This window comes from Macaca mulatta, chromosome 12 (assembly GCF_049350105.2).
Source record: "Macaca mulatta isolate MMU2019108-1 chromosome 12, T2T-MMU8v2.0, whole genome shotgun sequence".
Lineage (NCBI taxonomy): Eukaryota > Metazoa > Chordata > Mammalia > Primates > Cercopithecidae > Macaca > Macaca mulatta.
This window is the reverse complement of record NC_133417.1, coordinates 72,903,252-72,917,311: the sequence shown is the minus strand read 5'-3', so window position 1 is coordinate 72,917,311 and position 14,060 is coordinate 72,903,252. Positions and strand designations below refer to the sequence as shown.

Below are 14,060 nucleotides of genomic sequence, written 5' to 3'. Positions count from 1 at the left end.
GAGTTCCTTAGTCAGTGATCTGCCTCTTTGAGTTCCAGTTTCCTTGCCAAACACTTACCTCTTTGATACTTGATAACAACTATCTCCACCAGTTTCAGGGGGAGTCTACACTACCTCAAGTAAACTCACACTTCTTTCCCATGGAAGGGCAGCCACGCTTATAGGCCTCAACAGGACAACCCAGACAGGAGACAATGCAGTAAGCCTGCTATTTCTTCAGAGGACTAGCCAACCACCATGAACTTGACCCACTGAATTAGGTGATGTTCTAAATGACCTGTGTAGAATGCACCTGTGGTGCTGGCGGCTGGCTGGACGCTGAGCTGTGAGAGATGACATGTTACTGCATACTCCTTCATGGCCCCATGGCTGCCCCTGCCAGGTATGTTCTAAGTTTAACGAACTCGTTTGTACAGACTTCCTATTATAATGGTGTCATTTAATAAACTGATAAAATATGAGTTCAGAAAGTGAGTTGTGTCTGCAAAAAACAAGTGGGATGCTTTAGAAAATCTTGATAAAGGCAAATTGTTAAAAACTGTTCCTAAGTTAGATATTGGAAGGATACTGTGAGAAAATCTAGACATTTTTAAAATCTAGGATTTTTTAAATGTTCTTGGCCCAACATCACAAGAGTGGACAGTAAATTTAAAACATTAAATTTAGAGTCCCTTCTTCAAAAATTAAGAATTTCAGTACGGTAACAACAGAGCATTAAAGCAAGCCCAGCACCTCTGAGCCTGGGCCCCATGTGTCTGCACGGGCTGCAGGCCATGAAGCTGGCACCAGCAACAGACAAAAGGACTGGGAAGGAAAGGTAGTTTCACATGTCACCCAGCTCTCTGACAATTTCTGGTGCCAAAGAGTTTCCCCTTGTAAGAGACACCTGCTCATTGTTGAATTACTGCTTGGAAGGGCTTTATACTGAGCCTGAATCCATTCTTCTTTAATTTCTGCTCTCTGATGTAGAACATACCTAATCCCAAAGCCTCACTTAATCTCTTCTTCTTAATGTACTTTTTTGGATGGTAGTATAGTTTCTAAAACCATCTCCATCTTCTCTCTCGTGACACTCTGTTTTTCCTGTATCCTTCTGATGGGCAGTGCCTCACATTATTGCGTATAAACTCCAAATTCCTAATGTGGTATGGGAGTTTGAAAGCCTGGGGACTCCTCCTGAAAATACCGTATTGGAATTTTAGATACACTGTTTTGTTCTGAACTTAAAGAAAATCACTTACTGTGTTTAAAATATTTTAAATGTTTTGGTGGGGCACAGTGGCTCATGCCTGTAATCCCAGCACTTTGGGAGGCTGAGGCAGGTGGATCATGAGGTCAAGACATGGAGACCATCCTGGCCCACATGGTGAAACCCCGTTTCTACTAAAAATACAAAAATTAGCTGGGCGTGGTGGCGCACCTGTAGTCCCAGCTACTTGGCAGGCTGAGGCAGGAGAATCGCTTGAACCTGGGAGGCAGAGGTTGCAGTGAGCCGAGATCGCACCACTGTACTCCAGCCTGACTCTGAGCAAGACTCTGTCTCAAAAACGAAAAACAAAACATATATATTTTAAATGTTTTAATGATGAAATCAGATATATAGAAAAGTGTAAAATACTGTAGACTTCATGCACTCATCATTGAGATTTCATTGTTGCTTAATACCTCTCCCATTGTCTTTGCAACGCCTCTTAAAATATTTTTCCATCTGGCTGCTACTTACCCGATTTACTGTTATTCTGTATTTATATAGTTGATTTTCGTGACCTGAAGGATTTAACTTTGTTTGGGCCCATCCAGAGTCTCTGTAGCTGTACTAGAGACTTCTCTCCAGGGAGCCCTAAAACTAAAACCCACTCTTTCTGGCATAATTTTTAAGTTTATTAAAATTCTATGAAATGAACCTCGAAAGCATTATGCTAAGCGAAAGAAGCCAGACACAAAAGGTCACGTATTATATGATTCCATTTACATGAAATATCCACAATGGTTAAATCCATAGAGATAGAAAGTAGATTTGTGGTTGCTGGGAGCTGGGAGGAGGTGGGAGTCGGGGAGTGACTGCTTACTGGGTACAGAGTTTTCCTTTTAGGTGATGAAAATCTTTTAGAACTAACTAGAGGTAGTGGTTGCACAACATTTTGAATATGCTAAATGTTACTAAATTGTTCACTTGAAATAGTTAATTTTATGTTTTACGAATTTTATATTATATGAATTATGTTATATGAATTTCTTCTCCACAAAAAAACCAAATTCTATGAAATGATATTTAAATGTTTGCATTGTAGGGTTGTATATACATATTGAAATTAGTAGTATTGATTTTTTTTCTTTTTCACTGGTATTTCATCATGAGTATTATTTTCTGTATGCTCAGTTTGAAGTACTACTACTTGTTTGAAGCCAGGAAGATGGTAATTAATGGTAGAACAATCCTTATAGATAAATTTGGTATTAAGAGCCAATCCAGTTTATTTTATATTTGAGACGGTGGTTTCATTTACTCATAACAATGGAAAATTCTGTAACTCAGTAGTAGCGTCTTGGGTACCGATCTGTACTTCCTTTCCATGACTTAAACTGCTCACTGGTTAGTATAAGACTGTATTCCAGAATGACATACGAAAGTGGTTGGAGCAAACCCAGAAAGTTTTCCTTAGGAGACTCCATAGAAATGTCTCTTGGACCCAGTTGTAAAAATTGCTCCATTTGCAGTTAGCCTATTAACATCCCTTTCAAAATGGAATATATCATTGCTAGTATGTGACAGTATTTTATGAAACTTAAGAAGACAAAGAGAATCTTTTCTTCCAATTCTGTATGTTTTTATATGAATGCAATCAATGCCTACCAGAAAACCATACTGTGTAAAACCTGACCCTTAACATTTTGAAGAATTTGAATGATTCGCCAGGAGAAAGTGTATTTTCAATTAGAATGGTTTAAGCTACAAGTAACAGAAAACTCTGTTCAAAATGGTTTAAACAAGGACTTTAGCTCACGTACTGGATATCCAAAGGAAAGGAAGGTTTCAGGGTTGTTTAGCATCTCAGTGATATCAGCCAGAACCTTCCTTCTCTTAGCCTAGCTCTCCACAGTGTTGATTTTATCCTGAGGCTCATGCCCTTCATAGTCTTAACATAGTCTAAACATAGTGCTGCATGTTTCCTTGAACTCCTGGCCTCAAGCGATCCTCCCCCTTAGGCTTCCCAAACTGCTGGGATTATAGGCACGAGCCACCACACCCAGCCAACTGCATGTTTCCTAATTCACATTTGGCTTTAGTGATTCTTAATAAGGAGCAAGAAAGTTTCTGTCTCGGAAGTCCCCAACAATCTTCTCCTCTCCTGTGATTGGTCCATACTGGCTTATGCCTGTCACTAAACAGGCACACTGGGGTGGAAAGTTGAGTCTCCATGAGCCCATTGTGGGGCTTCAGCTGTAGTGCACACTGCCAGCTCTATAATACCCTCATTAAGTAGTCTTAGAACTTTTTAAATGTCTCACATAAATCACTCATTCTGGGTGCAGATGATTCTTCAGAAAACTTCTACATTGCTCTTATATTACGTCACTGCAGTGTAGCATATCTTTCAGATGTACTGTTGAGATGTGCTATTTGCAGCCCATTTTCAAAAGCTAGGAATATTAAAGAGGAGAAGAAACCAAAGTTTGCTTTCATTGGTGCATGCATCTCATTGGTGAGTGTCTCATACTTAACAGGAAAGCATAATCTAGATTGTTTATGCGTTTTCCTTTGGCTTATGTATGCTATATGTGTTAATTTTTAATAGACAAATGGTCTTTGATAGTTGGTGTACCCTTGGTGCGTCATTACTGATGATGCTGTTTTGTTCCATTTTCTTAACTGTATTTGGTATGCAGAAATTCAACCTTAATTATATATTGTAGGTTTTTCTTTGACTAAACCATGACTCCTTTTGTTTGAATATGTTAAGATAAATCTCAAATTGTGAAAAACTGAGTTTTAAAATTACTTCAGCCCATGTTTTCTATCTCGAGTCTTAATTTAACACAGTTCTTAAGGAATGAACCTAGGCACTTGGAATTGAGTGCCCCTTTGCCTGTGGAATTCTTTTTCTCTCTTGGCATACCAAAATTGAAGTTTGTTGAGCTTCAAGTTTTACCACAAAGCCTCTGAAACGCATTAGTCAATAATTCATCCCACATCCTTCTTCCTGCTCTGACCCCAGTTCCAGACAGTTTCTTCGGGTTTTTGCTATAGTGCAGAGCTTACAACCTGGTGGCCTACAGCTCTGATCTTGCCTGCAAATGGTTTTTGTTTTTCTTTTTTTTTTTCTTCTTCTTTTTTTTTTTTTTAGGAGGGGGGTGTTCTGAACAAACAAAATTTGTCGATTAGCTGACAATTGAAAAGTGGGAGAGTTGACATAAGAATCCAGTTCTGGCTTGTCTTGGAAAAATCCAAAGAGCTGAAAACAATTTTGGGCATAAAATCCTGAATGGCAGAAATTCTGTCCCCTCTTCTCCAACTGAGTTGTGTTATCTCCCAGGTCCCTGAAGACTTTTGAACTTCAGACTCCTGTAGAGTGCATTAGTGCTAACTGGTGTCATCCTCTCTTCTTCCTGCAAACAGAGCATGTCATCTGCACAGACCTAGATTAAAGCAGTTTAAGAATATTTCTGTAAGCAAAAAGACAAATATGATTGTTTGAGCCTATCAGGCTGTAGATGTAAGGTTCTACAGCTTTTTAAAGATTTCTGTCTTCCTGATAATTCATTGAAATCACCAGCATCCTTAGACAAGAACTTGGACCAGCAGAAGAATTCATTGTGCGCCTAATTGTCCAGTTTTGGTAAGGGTTTAATACAAGACCGTTAGGGTATAAAGTCGTAACCCATTTCCTCTGAGGGAGGGGAAGTCATGTATCCAGAAGGATTGACTCCATGCCCACTGTGAGGGTCATTCCTGCTGGTATTCAGTCTCTAATATGGATTCCCTGGTTATTTGTTAAGACTTTATTGATAGTCCTTATTAATACTAAACTCAGTCAGTATGTGCTCCCCTCCTAAAATGTACAATTGCAGCATTAACCTACATACTGTATTCATAGGACTGGATAATAAAACAGCAGCAACATCACAGGGTGTTCTTGCTCAAAGATAATTATAGTGTCATCTTAATGTCCCCTTATTGCTCTTGAATATTCCCATTAACCCAACTCTAGGACCTCTTCCACCCCCATCAGACAAACTCATTTTACAGCTCTAACTCATGTGCCTTTACTCTTTAATTTGGGCAGACTCCTGAGGTCACCCTCCATCCCCTTTTATATACCAGGGTGCTGCCCAGGGCTGGTATTCCAGTGTTAATGACAATCACAGGCATACAACTTAATGTTCTCTTCTTGGCTTGGTTTTTCCAGTGTGATTTAGATGTTTATCATGACCAGTCCTATCATTGGGGAAGGGTGTAATTGAAAGAAAGCACATGTGTGCTTTCAGTAGTGACTTGGTTGGCCATTATAACATTTTTGTGATGAATAGGATTTTGCAGACTAGCAAGCTTTGAAAAGTGTTTGTATCTGCCAAATATTCCCATGTATTGGGTGTTTGTTACTTGCCTAACTGGGTAATCTGTGTTGTCCCTAAAATTGAAGCTATTTACACCATTTTACGGTGACATCCCATTGAAGTCCAGGTTCCTAGTGTGTCTTTGTCACTTTGGGCTCTGTTTGAGCACTGTGGCTAGGAATGCCTGGTGAAATGTAATTTTGGGGAAATACTGGTCATTCAGTGACTTCGCTGAGACAGAGTTCATTTATCACAGGACTAAGCTCCATGTACGAAGGGGTTTTTGTCTGCTTTGTAGACCAATGAATCCTAGAGCACTAGAATAATGACTGGCGCCTAGTAGACATCCAAGAAATATTATTGAGTGAATGAATTGTTGACAACTTAAAACACACCATTGTACATATTATAAAGATATATGGGGTTATTTTTCCTATTGGATTTTAATCAAATTGCTGGCCTTTATTAGCAGCAAAAATTGGGGTTTTGCATTTGCACTGTTCAGATTTATAGATTAAGCAGGATGGGCATTCCAGAGGTTTCTGTCTTCTAGAGTTATGTCTCAGAAACCAGAAGCTGGATGTGCAATCGTTTTTTACTACATTACCCAGGTAAGAATTAATTCATCATTTTTATCTCACCATTTCTCGTTAAAAGCCTAATGCCAATATCTTGTACAGAACAGTGCCAAATTTCAGCTTCTGCTAAACGAAGAATTGGATGTCTGTTTGAACAGCACACTGTGGACCTATGGCAGATTGACTCTTTGGAAATAGAAAATATATATATTTGACTGACCTCCAGCCAGCCAGAAATAAATCCTCTGCATAATCTTGCCAAAATGTCATTTGGTTGCGAACGGGGCCCTTCATTTGTCATAGGAGAGCCTGTGTATCAGGTGCCAGGCCACTGCAGGCTTTTCTGCTGTTCTTTTGTTCTCCCAGGCAGCTGCATCTTTGATAATGTGGATTTGTGAAAAAATATCATTGTCTTCCTTACTTGTGTCATGAACTTCATTCTCACCTTATTGAGTTATCTGTTGAGTCAGGAAGTTTTTTTTTTGTTTTTTTGGTTTTTTTTTTTAACAATTTAGTTTCTAATAACCATTTGATTGGTGTTCAACTGTATTTCTAAGATTCCAACCTATTGGTTGTTTTAGCCCCTGTGTTATAGCCTACATTAAGTTCTCTTCTGATGCCGCTTTAATTTTTGGCATTAAAATTTGATGCCAAATTTTAATCTGTCATTACTAAGCTTAAAAATACGTTCACTTTTACATATGGGTAGACAACTTTAATCATGATTTTTTTTACTGCTTATCACTGTTGGCTTCACTATGCTTCTACTGGGTGATTGATGTGTTTTCTTTTTTTAGTTCAGAATTTCCTGCAATTTAAAAAATTTCCTGTCTGTAATGTGTGTAACATAAACAACACTTCATTGGGCCAAGTGATATTTCATTTTTACTTTTCTAGGAAAAACAGCCCTGTTTTCTGGATATGTAAATAGGGATGAAGACTTACAAACCTAATGTTCTTATTAAATTTCCCGATTATTCTGCACTTAGAGTCTAAGTCATCAGCTTGGCCCGGCTAACTCCATCACCCACTGCTGTCTGGCTGTCCTCACCTGGGAACCCTCAGGTACCAAATTTACCAGCTCTCTTCCAGTCCTGGTTGAATATTTAAAATCTTGATTTCATTTATCTTGTTCTTGCATACAAATTAAATGAAATTCTTGAACCAGGTACAGCTGGGTCTTTGGAGACAATGGACTCCATCTGAGAATAGCTATTTAGTGAATTTTCATGACAGTTCATCCTAAGGATCTACTTTGTGATGTTCTTACTAAGTGCTGGACTTTTAGAAGCCACCACGTGTGGTCCCCCATTCACCACAGTTTATTATTCTTCGTTTTGGGGAATGACTAGCATTATTGCTTAAAGGATGCCCCAGGTGGTCATCCTACAGACCCCTGGGAGTGGGTTTAAAGCCCTGAAGCAGCTGATGAATGATGGAACATTGATCACCCACCTCATCCCTACCCTGGCCTAACCTTTTATCTGTACCAACAAATGGCCATCTATATGGAGGAAGAAGAATAACAGCAAGAGATGTAGTAACAGCTGGGAATGCCGCTCACCCTTGTTCTGTGGAGGCTGAGCACTCTGGTCTGGGGCTTGAGGATGCCTTCAACACCTCTCTTGGTTGAAGCTCTCAGTCACTGATTGCTGCCGATCTGTCATTGTTTTTGCCCTTCCCATAAAGCATGACTCTGAGCAGGCAGATAAGCTGCCAGTCTTCTCAGTCCTCTTTGTTCCATATGCCTTCTAGAGGCATGTTTCTGAATATACTCAAATATAGTCATTTTTAAAAGGTGGTTTAACTGTGGTAATGATCTCAGGAATTTTATATGTAAATTTCTAAACTGAACATATAATGTAAACTAAATAAGCTCTGTCACCACCTTTTATTCCAGAAACACTTTTTTTTTTCTCATGTTAACAAGATAAAGCCTTCACCTATGGAAGAAGGATTTTTTTTTTTTTCCTTAAAGCAGGATAAAAGACATGGAAGCATCCACAACAAAATAATCCTCAAAACAGCTTTGCTTTTCTACAGCTTTAACTGGGACCAGCTGTGAAATTCTTGACTGTTGAGGTGTTTGAAAAACCTTGGCTGAAAGGCACTAAGATCAGAAAGATGATGGGATTTCATGTTGGGAAGCGTTAGTCCCAGTTCTCTCTAAAATGGTCATGCTGGAAAACATGGAGAGCTTTTTGATGTGTGTTTCATTCTCTCTCGGTTCACTATTTGGGTCCCCAAAGGGATCTTCATATATGCCTGTGACTTCTTTGCAGGAAAAAAATCAGCTTTTACATGAGATAGAAGTCACACTGGCCCCTGCTGTCTGATATAGGGGAGGAGGTTCTATACATAAGGGGCACCAGCAGTGCCTCTCTAGTCCTAATTCTTATTTTAAGCACCTGCCTTAAAAGCAGTAATAATCTGTTTTAAGGAGGTAAATGCTATCTGAGAGGTGGAAGGCACTGTAGTTGTGTATACAAGCACCAGAAAGCCAAACTTCCTGCATTCAAATCTTGCCTCAGTCCCTCCCAAGCTGTGTGAGCTTGAACAAGTTGCTTCATCTCTCTGTGCCTCCATTTCCTCTGCAAAATGGAGCAAATACTAGTTCCAACCTCATAGAGTGGCTGTAAGGATTAAAATTTGATACATAAATTGCGTAATAAATCTCAGTGAATATGTTACCATTAATCATTAATAATAGTTTTATTTATTCTGAACTGCTTTATTACTCTAGTTTGTAGGATTTCTCAAAGTCAAAATGAGGAACTGTCAACTCAGGGACTTGCTCAACAGTGAAATTAAAATCTCATTAAAAGAAGCACAGAAAGACGGGGTTATTTTGGGGTTATTTGGAGGTTTCGCTCTTCCTTGGGTGGCTTAGTACAGGACTGGTCTTTGAACTTAGCACAGTATGGTCTTTGTTAAAACATTAGGGTTTTGCCAGCTGGGGTTTCCTCTTCCATGCCCTTCCTAGGATCTGATTAGAATTTCAAGGATCATCTCCTTAATGATCTGTCTTATTAAATGATTGGACAGCCATGAACAGAATACATCAGTGAGAAGGAGAGTATTACATATTTTTTTTGTCCCAGCATTAGTATATCCTATTTTTTCATGAAGACTCTACAGCCTTCCATAGTTGACTTTTCTAAGTATACTCTGCTGCCATAGAGGTTTCTACGAAGAGGGGTGATGCTATCACAGAGTTTTAAAAAGCTTCTGAGTATATGCATCCTCGCTTTTCTTACAGTTGGCTAACCTAAATCTGTAAATCCTCTTCTTAACACTCTAAAAGTATAGGATTATGATAAGCCAGAGAAAAGGGGAAGGGGAAGGGAGGCGGCAGTTTTGTAGGGAAACTGCAGTGGGGCTGGCACTGCGTTGTCTTTGCTCGTGCCCAGTCTTTTGACTATAAATTGACTGTAGTTAGAAATCACAGCTTTTCATTCGATTTCTTCCAATGGGAGGGAAAAGCCAGACCTGCCCACAGTTAATGAGATCTTGCTGCCTTAAATAACACTGGAATAAGCAGTGCTGACTTGCTGTCTTGGAGACTACACATACAGCCCAGTCTTGTTGGCCCTTTTCATCGCTGTCAAACATTCTTCTGATTTTTACTCCTTAGTGCATTATTGATGATCATCCCTAAGTCAGCACTCTTTTCTGGCTCCTCTTCTGTCTTTTGATTGCTTGTAACTCGTCTTCGTACTCAGCCTCATTACAGGACACTGCATGAGGCCTTCTCCACATCCTCCTACAAATGGCTCCGTTCCCTCAGATAACCAGCAGCTTTATTTACATGGGTGGGAAGCTACCTGCAGCTCATAATGACCTCACGGTGTTCCTTTCTTGTCTGCTTTCTTACCAGAAGTGTTTGGTTTGTCTCCTTCTGTTTTTTATTTCCCAAATCAACCTGACATCGATTTCACTCATTTTTACCTGTTACCTATCTTAAAAGTCTAAATCCATTTCTGGTGCTCAGGTATCTAAGGCTGAAAGACAGTAAATTGGTGTCCTCTCTCTTTATCTAAGAGGGAAGGAATGGAAATCTGAAAGTCAAACAGTTTTTTTATGTTTCATATGCATGTGAGGAACTTGTGGTATGTGACCCTTTTATAAATATATAATATTCCTGAGAGTTTGGTAATCTATAAGTTTAGAAGTTGTACTATCATTGCAAAAGGACCAGCAAAAATTGTAGTAGCCATTCCCTGGATTGCTTTGGATCAAAAATTTTCAGCATGATTTAATTCCCCTCCAGTCCTTAGAGCCCAGTACATCCTCACTGCAGGTTGTCTTATTTCTCCTGTCATTCTTTCCAATAATTTCTGATAACAGCAACCAAAAAAACTTTTTGATAATCATCACAATTGTAGTTGGCATTAAGGGCAGTCAGTATTCCTGAAGTGTATGTTTAAGATTGTCTCTGCTTCCCCCACCCCAAGTAAGATTAGAATTTCTGATAAATCACTGTGTTGTACAAGTTGGCGGTGCTGGCCATGTATATATAACAGGTGAATTCCAACCTAGAGAAATATTAGCAGAGACTTAGAAAAACTGTGACTGTGGATACTATGATACAAATATTTGGCATATTCGGAATTTCCTTTCTTCCCAAAATACCGTGTTTTGTTTAATGAATAAGATAGACATGCAGGCCCATTACAACAGCCAGTCTTGGGCTGCTAAGAGTTTTAAGTATAAGGTTGTTGTTAAAGCTATTGAACTTTTAGGATATTTATTTCCTTAAAATGCCTTCTTACGACTTGTGGTAGGTGTTGAATCAATGTTTTGATTTCCTAATGCATGCAAATTAATATTAATTTGTTATTTAATATTAGTAATAGTAATGCATATATTGAGTCTTTGAGGCTGTGTCTTACTGTATAAATAACCACCTTTCCCCTAAAATGTCATGTGTCCACCAAATTCAGTAAGGCTAGTGGTTTCATTAAGATGCACTGCCAGGTAATGAAGCTGTAGCCAGTGTACTATGGAAATAGGTGGTAAAGGAAGATTGGAACTTCCTTCTGTAGACAGTCTCAAATGTAGGATGCACAACTTCCTCTTGATCTCAGATGATGTGTATATATTCTGCTTGGTGAAGAAAGGATGGAGTTGGGAACCCTAGCATGACCCTTCTAACATCAGGACACATTACAAGCTGCTTTTCCACTGCCAATTTTATTCATGCAGTGTTGTGTGAAACAAACAGGTGCACAAACAACAAATTCAGAAGTTCTTCCCCTGAAGAAAAGTTTTTTCCAGTGTTGTTTGTTGATCTTCTTTGCAATAATAGCTCTTCCTTCTTCATTACCCTGGTGGTAAGAGAACAGTATCAGGGAAGAAAAATGAATTCCATGATAGAGTGTTTCTTACCTGTTCAGTTAGCACAACTAATATAGTGAGATACGGTGATTTCTCAATTAATGAATCATCTAGAGAAAAAGCTCTACAATATGGTTAGTTGCATTCAAACCCATACCCCATGCAGGCAAGTGTCTTAGAATATATGTGGCAGAGCTGCCTACATGAGAGTACTAAAGCCAGGTACTGTAATGTCCACTTTAATTTGTCTTAATCCTGGCAATGTACTTCATTAATTTTTTTACATTCTATGTGAGAACATCATTTTATATGGATGGTGTTCATGAAGACTGGCTGTATGTGCATAAAGCTTTTCATTTGAAAATGTGTTTTAAAAGTTAATTTGACCTATTATAATATTATTTAACATTCTCAATAACATAATACAAAACTTTATTGTTTTAAATGTATTTTTAAAAGTTAATTTGACTTATTAATATGTTCAGTCCCAATCAGCAAATCACACAACTGTTAAAAAAATTTTATGTTTACAAAGCCAAACCAAAATTTTATATTTTCCTCCCCAAACTTTGATATAAACACTAACATTTTTTAGCATGTATAAACGTCATTACTAACTAGTGTCCTATTAAAACTCATTTGCTATGATAGAATGTCTGTGCTTTTAGGTGGACAAGAGCTAGATGATTGGCCTCCACCAGCGTCCTCATCTCTGTCCCTGATCCTGAGCTTCAGCCTCGCTTCTGTACGCTGGACTGCTTCAGTGCAGCTCTCAGACTTGCTCTGTGTCTCACATGCTCTTTGGCTGTGTGGAATGCTCCCACTCGCCCAGCAAGCTCCCATTCCTCATTTAAGACATAGATCAAGTGTTGCCTCCTCCTGGAATTCTACCCAGAACTCTCAGGTGGTTTGCCTCTGTGCTGATGTTGCACCTTGTTCCTGCCCCTCCAACAGCACTCATGAGAATGTGTTGTAATCATTTGTGTATGAATCTGCCTGTATGAGATGCAAGGCAAGATTTGCATTACTTCTGTTTATATCTCCCCAGCATCTAATAGGAACACCAATTTATGGCCTATACTTATAGGAATTCATTTAATAACTGAATAACCATAGTCCACATATTAGAACACACACCTGCTTAAAAAGTAAGTCATGGATGTTAATAGGCAACAGCTTGAATTTCCTCCTGTGCAACCGCTCACCATGCCATCCTGCTCACCTCCCCAGCATTAACCCCCAGCACAGAGGGGCCACGTTCTCTGTCGTTTCCTCACAAGCTTTCTCATGATAAAATGTATAATCTGAAGATCTTGAATAAGTACTACTGTGTACCTCCCTTGGAGAGTTGGAAATAGCAGGAATTAGGATCCAGAAGGCTTTGTGTATTCAAGTTGGAATGGGAGCAGGCACAGAAAGGTAGGATGACCCACCTTAAATCCGTGTTTCAGTTGAGGGGGAAAGACCGGGGCCTGCTGTCAGGATAGGAGTGATCTGTTACAGAGAGTGCTGCTACATCCCCAGCGTCCAGTGTCAGAGAGATAGACTGCAGAAGGGACGGGTGAGGATGTCTCCAGTTCAGTGCACCTGGATCAGAAGGCACACTAGCATGCCTAAACTCTTAATAGTCAAATTTTAGGAACTGAGAGAGGCTCCATCCCTCCTTTCCCCAATAAAGGAGAATAATTTCATCACCACTAGTATCTATGTTCTATAATTTCTTTCTTTCCTTTCTTCCTTTTCTTTTTCTTTTAACTTTTTTGTTTTTCTTTTTTGATGGAGTTTCACTCTTGTCGCCCAGGCTGGAGTGCAATGACGCAATCTCGGCTCTCTGCAACCTCTGCCTCCTGGGTTCAAACGATTCTCCTGCCTCAGCCTCCCAGGTAGCTGGGATTACGGACATGCACCACCACACCCAGCTAATTTCGTATTTTTAGTAGAGACAGGGTTTCACCATGTTGGTCAGGCTGGTCTCAAGCTCCTGACCTCAGGTGATCCGCCCGCCTCAGCCTCCCAAAGTGCTGGGATTACAGTCACGAGCCACTGCACCTGGCCTATTTCCTATCATTTCTATGCTATGAAATACATTCTTCTATCCATAATGAAAGTTTAAGGCTTAAGTTTAATTGCAGATGCCTGGAAGAGTTAACATATTATCCTCAACAAAAATATGCTGCTAGGTTATTTTCATTCATCCATTCCATAATTATTTATGTATACCTCCTAAGAGCTAGATACTGTGCTCAATATCAGGTGTACAGCAGTGAGTCAAATAGATCATGTCTGTCCTTGTGCTACGTTGGCCTTTACTAGTTTAAGAAGGGAAAGAATCTTTTAAGCATCTAATAAAGTTAGGAAGATTACTTCTGTGAGATGGGGTAACATAAAGTGAAAGCTGGAGATCTGAAGACAAGCTTTCCTTTACCCTGATCAGCTCTACCTATCTTCATCTTTGTGGGGGGAAAATAGCAGCTTCTGAAAAAGTACTTCCTATTCTTGGCTACCAGCTACTCCCAAGTCTTTCATTTGTTAATTCATTAGTGCCTATTAGATGCCAGCTCAGTGTTGGGTAATGACTGAGAATCTAGA

General features: G+C 39.4%; 1 protein-coding gene across 1 annotated transcript in view; it reads left to right on the top strand.

Annotated features, from left to right (window-relative positions):
• The window catches only part of STK39 (serine/threonine kinase 39), a 293,026-nt gene that overhangs the window by 250,616 nt on the left and 28,350 nt on the right, over positions 1-14,060 (top strand). The gene's annotated exons all lie outside the window — the stretch shown is intronic.